The sequence below is a fragment of the Stegodyphus dumicola genome, chromosome 2 (assembly GCF_044657685.1).
Source record: "Stegodyphus dumicola isolate Sdum_Otavi_A_Nest chromosome 2, ASM4465768v1".
Classification (NCBI taxonomy): domain Eukaryota; kingdom Metazoa; phylum Arthropoda; class Arachnida; order Araneae; family Eresidae; genus Stegodyphus; species Stegodyphus dumicola.
Window position 1 is genome coordinate 277,404,753 of NC_140769.1, and position 14,940 is coordinate 277,419,692.

The window sequence follows — 14,940 nt, forward strand, 5'->3', positions numbered from 1 at the left end:
TCGATCATAAAACAAATTTCAAATTTCAAATTTGGTCTTCCACATGCTCATATTCGTTGGAGGATTACGTTATTCAAAATTCGATGACTCTATGTACCGTTATTTTATGACAATGTGAGAAATATACATACATTTACGCAGATTTTCATTATTTAATTTCTTCAAATATAATGCAGGACTCTAACATTGGGTGGCAACAGTTTGAAAAGTGAACCGACATTTATCCGTCCGACGCAAAATGCCAAAACGAAAGTAATAGTCCTTCGGGACTGAAATCCCTTTGGACTAAAAAAAAAAAAAAAAACTTTTTTATCTCCAGCGCGCGGAACTGTGTGTCGGAAATTCTAAAGATATGCTCATTTTAAAATAATTTTGCGATAATGCTATTGAACTGAATTTTCTGGTTTAAGTGCGAACAACATGATATTTAATTAAATAAAAGTAACACACGAAACTTTAAAAAAAGGCCCCTTTGGACATAATATAAAATCTGAAAGCTTTGCGATTTTTTATTTATTTAGTTATTTTTTTCTCTTAAAATTTTATGAAAATCCTACAGATTTTTTGAGGACGATGCAATCTGCAATTAATTCATTGCTAGTAAGAACTGTAAATTAATCATTTAAAAACTTTATTTCTTACTTTCTGCTATTATTTTCCTCATATTCTTAATGAAATGAATTAATTTATTAAGTATAAAATCAATAATTATTTTAAATACCTAGCATAATTAATTATACATACAACAATGGAAAAGTTTATTCAGTAATAATGTAAAAAGCAAAGGAATTACCCTCTGAAACGCCTACTTTGGCGCGATACGTAGAATTAGGCGCCAACTACCGCCAAGAGAGTCGGAGATATGGAAATGCATTGGAACTTGTTTTGACTGTGGTAACCCTGTTCAGGTGAGCGCGTGTGTACACACAGGACCTTCGCACCGCGTAGTAAGGTTTTGCCTCATCCGTAGGCGAAGGTTGCGTTTCTCCGCGCATTTGGATACTACACCAAACAAGTGTTTTTGGGTGGACGCATGCCATTTGGATATATGCATTTTTTATTTCCTGATAGAATTATATTGAGCAAAATCTTCTTGGTTTATGTTTCCTGAGACGGCAAAGAAATTTGGGTAAGCAAAATATATATATATATATATAAATATTAATGTGATATTCTCGTTAGAACAAATTGTGTTTTTCGTTAGTATTTATTTTACATCGAGAATGTTCAAAAATATTTTTTCTTATTGAACAGTTATTAAAATATGGGAATAATCATTGATTTGTATGGATAAGTGTATGCATCTAAGATCATTCGAAACTTGGTATGGTTATTGAATGCAAAACTTGTGTGTTAACATAAATTGATATCAAAATAGTAATAAAATATCATAATCAAAGAATAATAAATTATTAAGAAGCATTTAGAGGTAATCTGTTTAGGGGATGCATGCCTTTGTACAAAGATTTCTGTGAGAAGTTTGCTCATTTGAACATAGTAAATATAAAGAGGATTATAAAAATCCAGTGTAGCCAGCTTACTAAACTACAAGGAATTGAACGCACGGAAAACTACCGCAACTGTGCGATTGAACAAAGCTTTCGATCTCCTCCGATCTGCCTTGGAATATTTTTTTTTTTTGGGGGGGAGGGGAGGATGGATTTTTATTATTTAGATTCTAGCAAAGCACACTAGAGCAGTCTGCCAGAGGGAAGGGATGTGTTCGTGGAGGACTTTTTGGGAGATTAACTGGCTAGCACGAGGAAAACCACGAAAACTTCCATGTAGTTAGCACATTCGTTGGGATTTGAATTCAAGTCGAACTACCAGTGTTCAGTCGTTTTACCGCACGGCCTCTGGTGAGAGCTTCGCCACTGTCCATCAGACATTTTTTTGCTGAACTAAAATAAATAAATCTAAATTTTATTCATTTAAAGAAGTAGTAACAGCAATATTTAATTGTCAGTTTATTTTAAATTAATGATTTTATTTTCTTAAGGTATTATAATATTCATATGTATATATAAATACCGTGTCTCCAAAACTCTTTTCTCGGCCATTGTTTTCGCAACCATTAGGTGTTCATTTGCAAAAAATATCTTAAGTGACGCAAATATTCATGTTTTATTTTTCTTTTTAAATTCAAGCATATTTGCAAGCATTATGAAATCATAACTTTGTATACGTTTTGCCTATCTCTTTACCTATATTTAGGAAAATTTTATACTCATTCAAAAAATAACATACAATGAACGTCATGTGTACAACAGAATTGACCGAGTTATATCATTTTAAATGGGCAGATCATACTCATTGGCTGTAAGCAAGTGATAAGTGAAATATCATTTTAGAAAGAAGTTTCTCATTGGAAGACCAAGTGACAGGCATTTATTTCTATGTAAATTATCGTGAAAAGTATTGATTCATATATATATATATATATATATATATATTAGTGGTTTAATTTTCATTACAATAAAGTTGAAAACTTTTTAAGAATGCGCGCAAAATAAAAATTTTCTGAGCACTGTCTGTTCCTTTTCATATTGGCGCGTTTCGTCCTGAATCGAAAGAATTTCTTAATATTTGAAAATTTTCCATTACTCTAAAGTAGAGTACAATATGATTATTGTAATCCTGAACAGCATCGTAAAGTTTGGTTGTTGTCAGAAATATTAAGTGATTTTTTTTCGTAATATTGTAACTTTGAAATAATTAAATTTAGTGCATCATTTTATTATTATTATGAAAATTATTATAAAAATATTTGACTCATAATTTTCGTCATCTACATATCTGATTGTTTCGTTCGATCGTTATCCATCTGTTATTTTCCGCACGTAAATCGTCTGCTCGTTTTCATTTTGCCGGCTATATTTGAGCGGTGTTTGAGTAGCAGGTGCTTCGGGTGACTCACAGTCGTAATTACGTTTTTCAGATTTGCATGGATGCACTTGTCTTTCTCTTTTTTTTTTTATTTTTTTATTTTTATTGTGTTCATTTTCATTGTTTCATTTTTGCAAACTTCCCACCTGTTAGCTACCAGTTTTCTTTTGAAGAGACCTCGTATTCAAAAAAAAAAAAAAAAAAAAAAAAAAAAGGAAGAAAGTTCCCCCCCCCCCTCTTAATTACGGAAAACTAGAACCCTCTGTATAAAGCTAGTGTGCTCCATTAGTGAATTAGTATTCCATTCAGTGCAGCAAGCTACAATCCAAGTTTTTATTTATTAGTTGAAATTATTCATTTATGATATTTTTGAGTTCGTTTGAAAACATTTCTCAGATTATTTTTATACTGTTTGTTTGAGATGACTGACACCTTTCATTTATGATGCTATTTCGCTGACAAGGTACATTTTTTTTTTTTTTTTTAAATTAGAAGTTGGCGACTTCTTTTAATGACGATAATAATGAAAGTTGACGACGTTTTTAAATAAGATGTTGACGACGAACATGAGAAATTTTGCAGAATCGTCCACTTATTTGTTTGGGGCTTTTTACAAGAGTAAGAAGAATTGGATTTTTGTCAATTTTCTTTGACTTTTTAAGTGAAAATAGGTCGATGTGTACATGGATACCGAGTATGTGCAATTCTTAAAAACGCGCCAAGCAGTGGGCGATTCTGCACTTTCACCAAATTTTGTACATAATATATATTTTAGATTATGAATTCATGAGAGGATCTTGATCTTAAAATCAATTAAAAAACAAGATAAATTAATAACAAACAGCGTGTTGTTAATGAATTGAAAAAAAAAAAAAAAAAAAAACACTATCATTTTATGGCTGAATACAGACATGTGTTTTTGGAGAACATTTTAAAGGAAATTTTCTCTCGTTTGCGTGTAGATGCGTAAAATCACAAAAAACACCAATAATTAATCCGAGACAAAACGGGGTGTATGTAATAATATCATAAATCCCTTATTTGTAGATAACACGCCAAAAATATGAATCTGCTAACTGTTCTTTTGAGAGAATGTTTTTGATATTTTGCATAAGCGTAGTTTTGAGGAGTTATTATTATTTTATCATAATGATTTTATCTTGTAGAACGTGAATTTCTGTTTTATAGTGCATTTAAAGGGAACAAATAAGTAATGGTTTCATAAATATTATGCTAATTTTAGAAATTATGTCCTGCGTCCTGTATTAGAGTTGCTTTTTTTTTTTTTTTTTTTTTTTTTTTTTTTTTTTTTTTTTTTTTAAGTGTTCTGATAATGTTCTTTTAGTAAGGATAAGGCTTATTTCATGTATGTTTGGCTGTAAGCGAGGGGATGTTTCTTATCCTTCCTTTAAGTTTTGAATATTTTCTGCGTTCTGTAAGTATTCATACGAAAGCAATAACACACTGACAGTGCCGTTATACTATAGAAAATTTACATTATCTAAGTAGTAAATTTTGTTAATTTAGTAAAATGTCATTAACTTGAGAATAAAGTATAAAAAGTTCTGTTTTACTGTCTTTTCAGATTCTGCGTGGAACGCAAAATAAATAAATAACAATAGTAATAATAATAAAAAAAAAGCTTTTAAGATTTTATATTACACCCAAAAGAGGGTTTTCTTTACCGTTTTGTGTGTTACTTTTATTTATTAAATATCATGTTCTTCGCACTTAAATCACAGAAAATTCAATTCAACAGCAATATCTCAAAATATGAGTATTTAAAAACAGCATATCTTTAGAATTTCCGATACACAGTCTTGCGCGCTGGAGATTGTAGCATCGTAGCAATCTTGCTTTTAAGCAAGAAGATGAGGACTTTGGCGAACGCCGTTTCCTCCAGTCCGTGAGTGCTTTTTTCTGTACAGCGTTGCCATTGCTCTCTTTGAAATGGCTGAGTTTGTTAATCAGAAATTCGTCAATGTTTTACAGAATTTTAAATCCGAAATTCAAAATTCGGACTTCAAGTGGCCGTGTTCGGTTGAAGGAATACGTTATTCAAAATTTGATGGCTCTAGGTACCGTTGTTTTTTCACAATGCGAGAAACATTCACGCATATTCTTCATTATTTAATTTCTTTAAATCTAATATTTGGTGGCAACAGTCTGAAAAGTAAACCAACGCAGAAAGTGAAACCTCGCGAAATTGCCGTTTTGTGACTAATAGCCCTTTGGGTTTAACGCCCCTTTGGGCTAAAAATAAATAGTTTAAATATGAAAAAAATAAATAATGATAATTAAATAAAATATGAAAAATAAGTTTTGCATTGATATGAGAAAAGAACAAAAAGAATTATTACTGATTTTAAGCGCAGTAACTCTGTAAATTTAGTAATTTTCAAGTGTAAGATAAAGCTTTGAAAAATAACGCAAATGATAAAAGCAAAATATGCTTATTTGGCGTTTGGCATGGCGGCAGAAGTATGGCAATAACGTAAAGCAAACAGTAAACTTTTTTTGGCGCCAATTTTAAATGAAACTATCGATGTCGATGAAGACCATATGTAGCACCCATCACTACAGAAGCAAAGAAAAAAAAATCTGAAGAACTCCTCAGAATTTTTTTTTTTTTTTTCTTCAGCGGTAGTGGGTGTTGTAGCTGATCTCCCTCGACATCGACAGAGTTTTATATAAAATTCTAGAATTTCTTTGCTTCTGGAGAAGAGAGATCTATAATTTAACAGCCCTCGAAATCGACAGTTTTATTTTAAAATTTTGCGCGCCAAAAAAGATGCTGTTTTGCCTAATTTTAAGTTTTATATTGGCGTGTTTCTCTTCCGGTTTGATTTATTAGCCAAAATGAATTGGTTAGTTGAGAAGTTTGTATTATATTCTTTATTTAATATTTCAATTATGATATGCGAACGGAAATACGAAGTGACTAGATATTAAAAATCATTCTTTTAATAAAATAAGCAAATGTTTTAAAATTTAAATCAAGGCAGAATTCAATGTTAGTCTGACACTGGTTTATAAAGAAGCTACCATTATACAAGTTTTTATAGAAAGTGTTTTCAGGGACACGGTTCTTCAAGCAGCGAACAAAAAAAAAAAAAAAAAAAAAAAAAAAAAAAAAAATGTTATTTTTTACAGACAGAGATAAAGGTCTCCCTTCTTCAAAATCAAATTATATTGAGCACGCTATGTGGTAGAATTGCTTTAAATAAAAAGTCTTAAACCGGTTTAATATATCAAATACTACTGCTAGTTTATTTTGTAGTTATTTCCAACAGTTATATCCCAAAATTAATTATTCTTAAATGTATTATGTTCGGTCTACCGTAAAGTTCTGTCCGTTTTTGGAATAACACAAACTACAGATTTTTCTTACTGTCAATAAACTATATTAAATAATATAATTGCCATTATTATTAATGACTTCTTGCCAGGGTGAGGGCAATTTGTATATCCCATTTTTGAAAAATGTTGTATCTTTTGATGCGAAAAATTGAACCAGTGCTTTTTTGATAGCTTCTTCATTTTGAATGTTTTGCCCTTCAAAAAATTTTGTAAGGACAAAAACAAGTGATTGCCGGAGGGTGCTAAGTCCGGGAAATATGGTGGATGCGACAGAACTTCCCAGCCTAGTTCTGCAATTTTTTGACGAGTCCTCAAAACAGCATGTGGCCTGGCATTATCATGATGCAGTATGATATCCTTCCTATTGAACATTGGTGGTCTCTTTTCTTGGACTGTTGTCTTTAAATCGTCTCATTGCTGACAGTACTTCTCCGAATTGAGCTTTTTGTTCAGTTTTAAAAGCTCCTAATGTACTGGTCCTCGAATGCCCCACCATATACACAACATTCTCCTTATTCAGGGTCAAATTTGGTTTAGAGGTGGGAGGGCTAGGTTTTTTGGGTTAACAATATCCCTTACAATGTTTCCGTGGGTGATCCACTTTTTCATTCCCAGTTATCATCCGGTACAAGAAGCGCTTTATTTTGCTCGGAGCAAGCAGAGGTGTGCATATGGCCACTCGATCATCCAAATTCTTCTGACTTAATTCATGTGGCACCCATCTTGAATATTTCCACACCAATCCTATCTTCCGAATATGATTCGAAATGGTTTGCTGAGCTGAATTAAGCCTTTCTGCGATCTCCGATGTTGTCACAAAAGGATATTGCTCCAAGATGGTCGTAACAACACCGTTGCCGATCAAAGATGATCGTCCAGAATGTGGTTTATCAGAAAGTTCGAAATCACCTGTTTCAAATTTTTCGAACCATCTTCGGGGAAAGTGCAGAATCACCCACTGCTTGGCGCATTTTTAAGAATTGCACATACTCGGTATCCATGTACACATCGACCTATTTTCACTTAAAAAGTCAAAGAGAATCGACAAAAATCCTATTCTTCTTACTCCTGTAAAAAAGCGCCAAACAAATAAGTGGGCGATTCTGCACTTTAACCCCTCCCCCCATCTTCTGCATGCCTTATCAAAAACTGTACCTTCACCAAACCCTTTCAGTAAATTTCTGCATGGCTTCTGTAGCATTTCTTCCTTGTTGAAATTCGTATAAAATACAGTGGCGTAATCGAACTTCATCAGTGGCTATGGGTACACTATCGCTTGACACTTAAAACTAACGTGAATCAACTTTGTTTTAGTTAACTTGTTACTTCAGTATGTATACATTAAGCGATAAAAATAGAGAGTCGAACATACAGCGCGCTTACGTATCGAACATTGTTGTCATAAAACGGACATAACTTTCCGGTAAACCGAATCTATATATGAAATATACACATTTTTTGTCCTTATATATCATACTATTCTCGGTGAGTCTTCGGATGATGTTAACTTGGCGATTTTTTGGCGAAAATTTGGCGACCAACCCTGCTACAGCAACCTGATAGTTTTCTGGACGCCATTTTGTTTTCACGAAGTAAAGGCATGTTTTTTTTTTTTACTCAACATTTTATCCAACAATTTGCTAGCCGAATTACGCTTATACTAGAACTTTTATGGAACAAAAGTGCTTAATCATGACGAAGATTAGGTGCGAAATTGGGAGAAAGTGCAGAATCGCCCACTGCTTGCCGCGTTTTTAAGAATTGCACATACGCGTTATCCAAGTACACGTCAACCTATTTTCACTTAAAAAAAACATCTCAGAATTGCACAAAAATGGCACGCTTGACTTTATCCATGTACACATCGACCTATTTTCACTTAAAAAATCAAAGAAAATTGACAAAAATCCAATTCTTCTTACTCTTGTAAAAAGCAAAGTGAGCGATTCTGCACTTCAGCAGAGAAATTGTTTCTAAGTGCTTATTAGCTAAAATCACGATCGGAATTTTCCGGAAAATGTCCCATTACATGTCTCATGATCTCTCATTTCTCTGAGACAAAATAATCTGTGATTCGAACTGCGTACATCTCAGATTATTGCTAAAGTCCTAGCTAGTAACCTTTATCGCCTTACCAAAATGTCGCCAAACTACCTGTTACCATATTCCAAAGATTAGCCCTATTCTCTAATAATTAATCTTTAAAGTATGTGCGAAAATGTATATGACTGTTGAAATTTTCATCGAAAATAAATAAGTAAATAACGTAGCTTTACTATAATATCCATTACTAGACTGGTTTTTAAAGGCCATCTTTCGAAACAGCATCCATTTAGTTTTCAGTCAATTCGTAACCTCTGGGCGTAACTTTTTATGAGAACTGACATATGAACAGGGTTCTGGTGCTTTAAATTTTATTTTACTTCCTTTCCAGTCGGTAACGCCCTGCTCTACTCGAATGAGAATTGGAGTTTATTTTCATCCATTTTTCATGTTTTATTCTCTGTATCTCCTATATCTTATTGAAGGGCTTGGTTCTTTAAGGGCAGACGATCTTGGCAGTGAAAGTTGAAATAGTGTATATGTTATAATTATATTCATTTGAGATGTAAGCTTTAAGTGAATAATGTTTTGTTACCTATGCTTTATTGCTTTTTATAGACGGAGGAACTGCTAATAAAAACAAATTGTTTTAAACGTAGAATTTAACCGCACCTAAATCAAGCTATAATGATTATCTGCGCGTGCGCAGTCATGCCGGTTAATGAGCAAATCTGAAAGGGTCTGGAAATTCGTTTAACAGTATATGCATTCAGTTTGGTTTCACTGCAGTATCAGTCTTTTTTTTTTAATTTTATTTTTCTTTAAGTCCAAAGGGGCGTTAGACCCAAAAAGTCTCAAAACGGCATTTTGCCATTTTGCGTCGTTTCACTTTCTGCGGTGATTCTCTTTTCAAACTGTTGCCACCACATATTATCGCCATGTATTAAAGAAACTAAATAATGAAGAATCTGCATGAATGTTTTTCGCATTGTGAAAAAAACAACGGTACCCTAGGTAATTAAATTCTGAGCCATTAAATTCTGAATAACGTAGTTTCCCAACCGAACATGAGCACTTGGAAGCCCGAATTTCGAATTTGCTTTATTATCTATTTCATATTTTGTAAAGCATGTATTAGTTTTTTTAGTAAGACTCTCCACAATTTCAAAGCGAGCAATGGTAACACTGTACGGAAAAAAAAAAAAAAAAAAAAAATCTCCTGCGCGCGAGACTGTGTGTCGGAAATTCTAAAGATATGCTCTTTTTAAGTATTTTGTGATATTACTGTTGAATTGAATTTTATGTTAAGTGCGAAGAACATCATATTTAATAAATAAAGGTAACACACAAAACGTCGTTAAAAGCCCTTTTGGGCGTAATATAAAATCTGAAAGCTTTCAGATTTTCTCCCCCCCCCTTATGTATTTTTTTTACATATCTGGTGGTTGATATGTAAAGTGAGAATTCGAAAATGTTATCAACAGAAAACTTCTGTCGTATTTACATTAACCTCCATAAATCCAATAAATATTCTTAGAATCCAATAATAGACGTTAGTAAAATCCATTTAAAAAGTGAAGTTTTTGTGGTATATTTTTCTGAAATTTTGTAGAGACATTAGGTATTTTTTGTGAAGCAGGCAAGATGAAAAATAAGCAATCGCCTTCGCCGGGAATCGAACCAGGAACCTCTGGAATACCGGCCTAGCGTGCAGAACCACTACACCACGAAAGCACGCTAGGAAGGCGGGAGAAATACCTTATAAATTAAATGAAGTATTTAAAATAGCATAGCCAAAATGTTACAAATGTAAGTAATCTGATTTTCAACTCGCTGGAATTTTTATGTATAACAAAACCATGTGAAGCACATTCATCACTAAACGTTTGACTTTAAACGGTAATTTTAATTATGACCGAAATCAAGTTAGCCACTTTAAGGAACATATTTTATATGTATACTTAGAATTTGAATTTTAATGTGAAATTTAATTGTAAAAATTATGTTTTCCTTCATAGTAATAAATAATCCCAAAATCATGAATTCAAATTATTTTATTTCCTTATTGGATTAAAGTCATTGACTGCAGAAATAGGCCTGGAATAGGGAATGGAGGAAGTTACTCTGATTCAATTCTATGCTTGTACAAACTCCCGAACTATTTTCTTTCATGCTTCGTTAAACAAGAGAAAGTCGATGTTACAATTCACCAGTAGTCGATGTTACAGTTCTCTAACATAAAAGCGCAAGATTTCATTCCATTGAAATAAATATTTCAAGTGTATTCTCTCACTGTTTCAATAGCGTGAAGACTCTTTAAGATTTTCATTCTGCTCAGAGTTGCCAGATTCCTTTTTTTTTTTTTTTTTTTTTTTTTTTTTCAGTCTTTAATTGCTGATGGGCGTAGAATATATTCTGCTGAACGTAGTAGCTGTAATTTTCTTTTTCATTACACATGTGAAATTTTTCTTACAGTATACTATTTCGAGCAGAACAGCAGTTAATGACGCTTTGAAAATAGCTCATCTTTATTATATTATATTTTTCTTATCTATTTACCGAATACTAAGTCCCGAAAGAATACTTTTTATGCGCTTATGTTATTAACTTTTATTCCCAGGTTTTTTAGCTTTTCATAATAACAGACTGGCAACTCTGAAATGGGAAAATTCTATTATATGCCTTTTTTGTGTACTGTTTGTAGTTCATAAATTCAACAGAATGTGTGTGTGAGAATCGTTTCACAGCAGAATTTTTTTGATAGAGTACTAGATGATGTACGCTTAAAGGTTTTACAGTGTCGGGAAACAATTTGTGTAAAACATCTGTTGCATTTTTTTCCTTAAGTGGGTAAGTATATACTACTTAGAAGTGTAAATTTAAGTGAAGTTGACTTTTGTGCAGATTTTCCAATGCAATCTCATTTAGAACTTTGAAACTTAACGTTTATCATGAATATTTGTGTATGTATGCTTTCTTTGAGAATTTCCTAAAGTGATTTAACGTCAAAATATTTTCTATTAGAATCATTATGTATACCAAACTTTGTGTTAAGATTCAGCAGCATTACTCTCAAACCATGAATCTTATCGTCTGCTTGTTAAGTATATATTTATTTTAGTATAAGCACGTTAGCTTTAAGTAAATGCAAACGATATGTTATTGATAGAACTTGTAAGAGACAACAAGGTTTAATTTCTGTTTGAATTTTATTTCTAAAACGAATACTCTTTAAGAAGTAATGCATTTGAATGCGAGATTCTGTCGACTTGCCTGGTAGAATTATAGACTGTAAATAAAAATGTCTTTGTTTAAGAATCGTTGAAGTGTAATGATCCCTTATTTAAGCTTTTGTGGAGTATGGCGCTTAAAACTAAATAATTTAATAGCAGAAACTTCTGTGAATTTTCGGCTTTTAATCTTTCAATGAATGGGCAAAATCGTTATTTGGAGGAAAACTCTTTAAAGAGAAATTTATGGAAACGATTTTGAGAAATGTTGACTTATAATTGACATTCCACATGCTGACATTATAATTTTTCTGTATCTAATTCATAGAATATAAATTTCAATATCTCTTTTGATAAAAAGTAAGCAAAATTCGACAGTGGAGGAAACTAAAAAATACATTTAACTACCTAAAAAGTAGATTCAAGGTCTTGACGCGATGATGCTCATCAATTTTCAAAAATTTATATGTGAAAGAAATCTAATGAGATATATCAAGTCACTAAGATTTAATGTGTAAAAAAATTTAAATCTGAAGACTTGAAAATTGTGTGATTTTGAAATGCCTCTGTTATCCTTTTTAGCATGATTTAAAGAATGAATTCTGTAATTATGAAATATATGGAAGCACTTTGTAAGGAAATCAGATATTTAGGTTGATATTTATTCTCTTCCCTGAATTAAAATCATTAATATAATTCTATCATTTCTTTTCAAAAGAAATACTTAATGTTTTTATTGTTGCATTGCTCCCTAAAAAATTAAAAACTTCTTTTTATTATTATTTATACTAACAAGCTCTTTTAACGTAATAATTCAGATTTCTGGAAGTGTATTGTTTTGTATGACTTATTCTAATAAAAAAGGCTGGAGATTCTGCAACGAAATAGTAAAGCGAGATGTGTAATTGAAAAGTGCTGTTAATGAAAATAAATCGTCCGACATTCATTTAATTTTATAATGAGTAAAAATGATTTTAGAATTTCTTTATTACTATTATTCGAAAGAAACGCTTTATTCATTTTCGTTTGAAAATGTATATCACATTTCGTAATTAAGATATTTTCGTTTCCAAGAATTTCCGTTTATAACATAGGAAAAGGCGTTTACATTTTTATTAGTCGGAATACCAAGCTTCCTGTTATAGATTACGATTTCCTGTAAACATTTTTTCAACTGAGGGAAAAACTGATAGTGAAATTAAATGCAATTCATTGACATCTTTTCTTTCCCGATGCCCCAAATAATAAGCACCTCATGTGTATATAGGGTTCAATAGCAAAATGATGAAAGCTTAAAAACCTATCCCACATGCTGAAATACAGGATTTATGCAACTTGTCTTTTTGCAAGCGTTTTCTTTTCTCTGATTTTGACTACATTTGTTTGGCAATTTAATAATGATTTTTCTTTGCTTTTATGAGGTAAAATAAATGATCGGAAAAATTCCATCAATCAATAACGAAATATTTTAGTAAAATCTTAATCTGCAAATGAAGAAGTAATTGAGAAAGAAAAAAAAATTAACTGCGAACTAGATCAAACATTAATTAAACGATGAAAACCAAACAAATAATAGCAAATAGTAAGAAATAATTTTAATCTTAACATGGTGCACGTAACCCTCTCTAGGGTCACAAGCATTTGTTTAAGTTTGCTCTAGTTGATAATATTTATTTTTGTCTCAATTTGTTTAATGTTCTTTTGAAATTTTGATTTGCTAAATGTATTAATTCTTCCGGTTGTAAAAAAAAATGCGCGCATGAAAGAATGTATTTAATTATATAGCTTCCTTGATTAATTTATTTGATACTCTTGCAATCTTCAAAATAAAATAATTCTTCAGTGGAACCAGACTTGCTAGTCTCGAGTTCCGTCACCCCCTTCGAAGTTCATTTTTTGATGCATTTAATAGAATTAATGCAAGTAACTTATAAAGTATTTGTTTTGATTTCCAGTTTTCGAAAATTACGTATGGAAAATTTCGAATTTCCCGTTTCGAAACGGGATTTGGCATCGTCCACTATAAATGGCGAATAACTTTTCAAATTGTTGTCCCCAAATATAACCCCCCCCCCTGCGTTATTTTTAAAGATATTAGATAGTAAAGAATCGGCATGTATGTTATGTTTGTAGTATTCTGTGGGAAAAAAAAAAAAAAAAAAAAAAATAAAGGCGGCAGCTGGTGTCGTAAAATTTTGAGTAACGTCGTCGTACATCCCAATATGTGCACTTGAAAGCCGGAATTTTAGATTTCGAATTTCATATTTTATAGAACTTTAATGAATTCTTGGTTAATAAAACCCAACAATTACCAAAAATTAGCAGTAGCAACACTGTACAGACTAAAATAATTTTCATCTCCAGCGCGCGAGACATGTTGTTTTTAAATGTTTTGTGATTTTGCTGTTAAAATGAATTTTATGTGGGGTAAGTACAAAGAACATGATTTTTAGTTAATAAAATTAACAAACAAAACTATAAAAAAAGTTTTGCAAGCCATTTTACTAAGAAACTGAGCGCTGATATGATTAACTGAGAAAAATAGAAAAATGCACTCCAACACTTAACATTGCATCGGAAATTCTAAACATTTGCTGCTATGCTTTTAAAATTTTTGTAATTTTCCTGTTGACTTGTATATGGCGTAATTGCAAAGAAAATGATGCTTAATAATAAAGCTAAAATGACAAAAAGAAATGTAAGCGACCGCATGGGGGTGAGCAGCAGACTTTAGTCAGTACCTCCTATAAACGAAGCCACGGCACGCCGCACACTACGTCACTAAAGTCGTCCTTATGTACAGAAAGCATGGTTGCCACATGAAACCACTTATCGCTGTTATTCCTTTAAGAGGAGAGAAAATGAAAAGTAGTTTTTATTTCCTTGCATAAGGCTTACTATATCGTTTGGTTTTAAATATATATATATATGTGTGTGTGTGTGCAAATATATATATTCCGATTTGATTTCATCGACTGCATTTTCTAATTTCAAATACCTAACCTTACTTTCCTTATATATTTTTATGCTTAAAATAATAACAGTATAGTAAAGAAATTAATTCAACATACTTCAGATTAGTAGTAATAAATATATACTGAATATCTGGCTGATGCTGGTTTGCTTTCTGAAGAATATATATTTTATTAAATATTTTCTTCCTTAACAAAGAGGATAACGCATAATTAAGCAAGTTTACAATTGATTAACACTAAAAATCCTTAAATTAATTTTAATCAATTTTTAACGGCATTTTCTGTTTCTCATAAATACAAATTTACACATAATTGTTTAGTCATTTTCCGCTTTTTTTTCACTTCAGTGTGGGACTGAATTTCTTAACAGATGAGAAACCTGGAGAATGATTTGAAAAATACTATTTTTTAGCATCTATCAATATTTATTCATTGGTAGTTTTAAA

At 31.6% G+C, this 14,940-nt stretch overlaps 1 protein-coding gene across 2 annotated transcripts in view; it reads left to right on the top strand.

Moving 5' to 3' along the window:
• The first annotated feature begins 930 nt into the window (after positions 1-930).
• LOC118186043 (uncharacterized) overlaps positions 931-14,940 on the top strand; it is a 110,368-nt gene continuing 96,358 nt past the window's right edge. The window contains exon 1 of one of the 2 annotated variants that reach the window (XM_035356028.2): positions 931-1,129. The gene's annotated coding sequence lies outside the window, so the exon portion shown is untranslated. Of the gene's footprint in view, positions 1,130-11,003; positions 11,140-14,940 lie in introns of those variants that run through there. The other variant, XM_085812193.1, reaches the window with a different exon arrangement.